The sequence below is a fragment of the Chanodichthys erythropterus genome, chromosome 16 (genome assembly GCF_024489055.1).
Source record: "Chanodichthys erythropterus isolate Z2021 chromosome 16, ASM2448905v1, whole genome shotgun sequence".
Taxonomy (NCBI): Eukaryota; Metazoa; Chordata; class Actinopteri; order Cypriniformes; family Xenocyprididae; genus Chanodichthys; species Chanodichthys erythropterus.
Genome location: NC_090236.1, coordinates 15,489,435 through 15,495,550, shown reverse-complemented (window position 1 = coordinate 15,495,550; position 6,116 = coordinate 15,489,435). Strand labels below are relative to the sequence as shown.

Below are 6,116 nucleotides of genomic sequence, written 5' to 3'. Positions count from 1 at the left end.
ATAGAAAAATAAATAAATATAAGAATTACCAACTGATGACCAACACACAACTATTGATACACAACGTTGCCACGACGTCGCAGTTACTAACTGGCAACGTCACAAAGTTACGTTGTGGCCAGTGGTGCAAAAATGGGGTATGCAATATATGCAGTGCATAGGGGCGGCGCACGGAGGGGGGCGCCATTGTGCCAAAGCTTCTTTGAAAATCTTTTTGAATAAAACGTTTAAAATGAATTTAAAAATGGTGTTTGCTGAAAAATAATGTTTGTTTAGCATTATAAATGAGTAAAAAATATATATTTTGTTATATCAAGTGATATTAACCGCTCACCATTTCGACAAGAGCCGTTGCTCTGTTACGCACGGTCACATGTCCAAAATGGACAGAGGAGGGAAGCGGTCTGGGGCGCAGAACCGAAAACGTAAAAAGAAAGAAGAAAAACAGTGTCTTAAAATGAGGACATCGATGTCCAAGAGGATAACAAGAAATTTGTAAGTGTAACCTATCATTATGACTGCAAGTCTTTGATGTCATACAGCGGTCGGTCTGTGTGCAGCGCCGCTTCAAGTCTTTTATGAATGGTTCGCTGAACCACCTTTTTACGTTCAAAATGCAGATTCAGAAATGAAACACTGCTGTGTATTATGTGGAGACGAACAGTTCTGCTTTGTCTTTATAGTTTCATTGGCAAAATTAAACAAAAAAGACAATAATTTGTCTAAAATAACACAATATAAACTTACTGAACTGTTGTATAAAATCAGTATTGCATGTGCATTTTGCACTGGACTCGTTATATTTGGCACAAACACAGCACTCACATTCTTGAGTTTTATGGTCATTCTAACTGCATTAAGCTCTATCAACATAGTGAGTTATTGCCCTGCATTATATTCTTCTTCAGGCAACAGAATGTAATGTCAGATGACATACTGTAGGTTTTTTTTTGTTTTGTTTTTTACCGTGATTAATCTAAGTAACGTTTTAAATCGACAGTAAAATACAGGATGTTTTCTGTAAGATTAGAGATTAGGAGATAGGATAGTATAAAGAGGCAAGAAAATTGGAAAATGTGAGAATAGCCTAATTGACTCTGCAATAATTGCTCAATGTCATATATTCATCAAAGTCACAAGTAGACAAACACAATGCAGTTAACATAATAACATACAAAAATATAATCATATGACAGTGCTTTGAAAAAAGTAAGTGAAAAGTTTAAAGTGGGCAGTTTAACTGCTCAAGACAAACAAGGACTCGTGAACAACAACTCTAAAAAAACAGGCGTGCTCTTCCTGGTAAAAAAAAAACAAAACAATGCTCAGATACTTTTCTTCAAAGCTTGCTTCTGTTTAATTCTGTTCAATAAAGGCATTAAAGAAAAATATTGTTTGTGTTGTAGGGAGTCACATTGTGTTAAGTCTATACATGTGACTTTGATGAAGATCAAATCAGATGACAATTTTATGACATTAATTTAGAAAACTAACCAAGTCAAAAAGGTTCACACATATGTTGTGCTACCAACCATGATTTTGCATACCCCTCAGCAAATGTGGAGTTGCGCCCCTGGTTGTGGCGATGTATAGGCACCTTACGACGAAAGTTTGGTCACCAAATTACGTTGCAGTTACGTAACAGTCACGTATTTTGGTTAGCTGGGATGTTCAGGGCCATTTATAGCTAATTCATTCAAAAGCGAAGGAAAGACAGAAAAAGTGAGGATAGCAAGTAAACTGTGACATATGATAATGTTCACTGTGTTCATAAAAGTGTTTAATTTAAGAGATAACATCTGCATGGCCATTTATAAGCTAAGGAAAAAAAGCCCCCCGATGGTGATACCGTTATTAGGTGTTGCCACCTAGTGGATTGCCTATTTTCTATTATGACTGCATAGTCTACTGGAAGGAATGCGTCTGCTAAATGATTGAATTTAAATGTATAAAATATAAACACAACATTAAAATAATAATAAAAAAAAAAATGAGTGCATAGCCACTGATCTATAATAGAGAATATCATTCCTATTGATCGGTTGTAGTAGCCCAAAGGATGTCATGCGCTTGGTAACAGATGTAGAGGAATTTACATTTTACATTTTAAAAACACAATGACAGCTTAAAAACAGACTTGATTAAATTTACTGTAGGTTTTTTAAACTTTTTTTTAATCTGTGCAAACATATTTCTGTGAAGTACGCGTTAGGTTGCACAGAAGAAAGCCGATTTATGACATCTACTGAGTACTGATGTAGCGGCAGAGGACTGTTATTTTGTTGAACGAACTGAAGATGACGTCACTGGCTCAGATTTGATTGACCAATCGGCTGAAAGTGGCGTGTAATGACCGCCCACATGTAGAAAACGAGTTTTGAAGTCGTGTTTCCGTTTTCTATCCGTGACCCGAAAAAACGAAAATCGAGTCAAAAACTTGTTTTTCCGTTTTTTCTTAACAAATGAAAAAACGGGAAACGACCGTTTTCTCGTTTCTGCGTATTTCATTTCAAATTGGAAAACAAACTATCAAAACGTACACGGACCGGACCCGTATGTAACAGTCACATGCGCACTTATCTTTTTCTACATAAACTTAATTTTCTGTCTGTTGATTATCAGGTGATTCTCATGAAAACCTCTATAATAGCCTGTTCATTAGATTCACATTATTGTAATGCAAATGCTATTGTAATTTAATTTAATTTAATTTAATTTCTTTAAATAAGCTTAAAGGCAGTGTGCAATTGATAGCTACCACGCAATGTTTTTTTGTTTATTTCATTGTTATTTAAATCAACATAAAGGCAGTAGGCTACTTATACATCATAGCATAACAAGAACCTTAAAGGGTTAGTTCACCCAAAAATGAAAATAATGTCATTTATTACTCACCCTCATGCCGTTCCACACCCGTAAGACCTTCGTTAATCTTCGGAACAAATCAGTTCATGTGAGTACAGTGGTTCAATATATTATAAAGCGACGAGAATATTTTTGGTGCGCCAAAAAAACTAAATAACAACATATAATAGTGATGGCCGATTTCAAAACATTGCTTCAGGAAGCTTCGGAGAGTTATGAGTATAATAATTATGTATAAATACACACACATACATGTAGATCTTTAAGAAATATATGCATGTATAAATAAATATATATATTTACATACAATTTATATTATATATAAATATAAATATTTTATATATAAATATAACATCCTTAAATATATACATGCATGTGTGTGTATTTATATAATTAATATACACATAACACACACATATATTACGTAAACACAGACTTTTATTTAGCACACGATTAATTGCGATTAATAATTGTGCAGCCCTACGTGAGTGTCACGATCACGTCTGTTCCTGTCACATCCCGGACTACATTTCCCATGATCCTCCATTGCTTATCACCTGCACTCACTTCACAATCACTCCACACTAATCACCACACCCAGCTGCCACACATTACCTGGACTATAAAAGACTCATACACACACCACCTCACCGCGAAGTCTTGTTAACTGTTGTTGCAATTCTGAGCATTTCCTTGTGTTTACTGTCTGCCTGTTCCCTGTTACCGTTCCTGCCTGTTCCCTGTTTATTGACCTGTTGCTGCCTGTCCTGACCCTAGCTTTGTATACCGACCTGTGAGTGATATCTGCCAGTCCCGACCTCTGCCTGTACCTGGATTACGACTCTGCCTACCCTCTGCTGTACCTGTTTGCTCCTGATTTACCCTGCCTGTACGACCACGCTTACATTTAATAAGACGCTGCATTTGGATCCCCTGCCTGAGTCTCCCTTCATAACAGTGAGCAGGTAAATAATGACAGAAGAATTATTATTTTGGGGTGAACTTTAATTCGTTATTTAAAAATGACCATACTATGTATGTGATCCTCCTTTATTTTTCAGCATGAGTTTTACCTGTGTATGTGGCTTCTTTGACCCCATAGTCAAGTGCTCCGGCTCTGATAAGGAGCTTCAAGCCCAGCCCAGCCCCTCGAGGGCCAGACCCCATCCTGCCAGCAATCTGCCTCAGCTGCTGCAAAAAAAAATTATATAAACAAACACATAAAGTCAGCATTAATCAGCGTGTCGAATCAGCAGTACGGAGCGCCAAAGTCACGTGACTTTGAGCCACTTCCAAATGTTGTTTTAAATCTGATACATATCTGATCTCTGAACATGTGACCTACGTCTAAACACGCATATCCGATTCCCATTGTAATTCCAAGCCATCAAACGGCGAGAGGGGCACTTTGCTCAATTAAGACAGAAAGATTTTTTAGGGGTGCAGAATTCAGGGAGCTTGCACTTTTGAGTCTGAAAGCCTTAATGACTATAAAGGGAGGGCTCTTTACTTGCTTTCTTGCTGCTCAGCCAGTACACTGCAAAGTTTCTGGATTGACAACCGTATTTAAATGTGCGACTGAATTGGAAACTGTGACGACTGACAGTGATAACCAACGGACAAGACAAAATGCAACAACATTTTATAAAGTACTTAATTCAATAGTTTTTGCTCTGGTACCAAAATTGGTAACAAGAATCACAACATTTTACAAATATTGATAATGACTGCTCAAATTTTGATACCTTGACAATCCTACACATAAGTAGTAGCCGTTCCGTTCACCAGTACGGTTAAGGCTCAAACTACATGCATAGAGTGCCTGTAGATCCGTGCCCAAGCCCACCTCTTTAAGCGGGCCAGGGCATGATTATTACACAAGTCAAACAACCTAGACTTTGGGGGTGACTAGGGGGTTCAGATGGCCTAGTGTGAGGTAACTCCTTCTGAAAGCAGTGTCCATCTGCATGCCTCCAATTCTGTTGAAGATAATGTCTCTCTCCTCCACTACACACAAACACAGCAAAACACAATTAGTTATTAAACTCCCAATAAAGCATGTTTTCTCGCTCGAATTCATTCAAAAAATGGAATTCTAAAACTAATAAATGTAGATAAAATATCAAACACAAATTACCTTTATTTTCCGGTCTATATACGTTCAGTCAGAATTTGTGTTGCAATACATCCATGACAGCTGTTAACTTATCCATTCTGACAGGCTAATGATGGCCACTCCATGAATAATTTTAAAAGCACGGCCATTCAAAACCCGAGGATCTACTATGTGCATTTGAAACGATCAATGACGATCATTTTGGGGCAGAAAGTAATGTAAACACAGATATCGGATACCAGTCGTGTCTAAAGTGAATGTAAACACACTGGCCAAAAAAATCGGATGTGGTCAAAAGATTGGATTTGTGCATTAAGACTTGCAGTGTAAATGCAGCCTTCAGCAGTTTGGCGGTTTGAAACACGATCCGAATCATTATTCGACACAGAAGAATCACGCCCCGAAGCTTCCTGAAGCAGTGTTTTGAAATCGGCCATCACTATATAAATTATTATTATTTTTTTTTTTTTGGTGCACTTAAAATATTCTTGTCCCTTTTATAACATTAATATTGAACCACTGTACTCACATGAACTGATTTAAATATGTTTTCAGTACATTAATGGATCTTGAGAGAGGAAATGTCATTGCTGGCTATGGAGGCCTCACTGAGCCATCGGATTTCAACAAAAATATCTTAATTTGTGTTCCAAAGATGAACGAAGGTCTTACGGTTGTGGAACGGCATGAGGGTGAGTAATAAATGACATTATTTTCATTTCTGGGTGATCTAGCCCTTTAAGGGTCCTAAAAATATCTTATTTTTTAAAAAATAATATACATTTCTTTAATATAGTTAAAATACAAAAAAATTAAAAATAGTATATTTCTGGGGTGAAATGTTTATGACAGGCTTTGTAAAATTCACCTTTGAGAACATTTGCACAACTGCAGGATTAATTGCAGTAGCTTGTTTTTTCTGAATCTCAGTGTGTGTGACATATTGGCCCTTACAAATGCCAGACATTTCTATCTCTCACTTCCTGTACTGGGCAACCTGCCCTCAAAACTGCAGAGAGATTGTCGACTTCATACATCACACATTCTCTCACTCAAGTCACTGCCATCCTAGCTAAATAAACTATTTAATTGCTTGAAAATGCTGGAACATTTATGCAAAGAAGACTTTTTATCG

General features: G+C 36.9%; 1 long non-coding RNA gene across 1 annotated transcript; it reads left to right on the top strand.

Annotated features, from left to right (window-relative positions):
* The first annotated feature begins 478 nt into the window (after positions 1–478).
* LOC137003640 (uncharacterized) lies at positions 479–5,560 on the top strand. The gene is made up of 3 exons (XR_010892016.1): positions 479–495; positions 3,643–3,830; positions 5,537–5,560. It is a non-coding gene; the product is annotated as an uncharacterized lncRNA (long non-coding RNA).
* Positions 5,561–6,116: the final 556 nt, after the last annotated feature.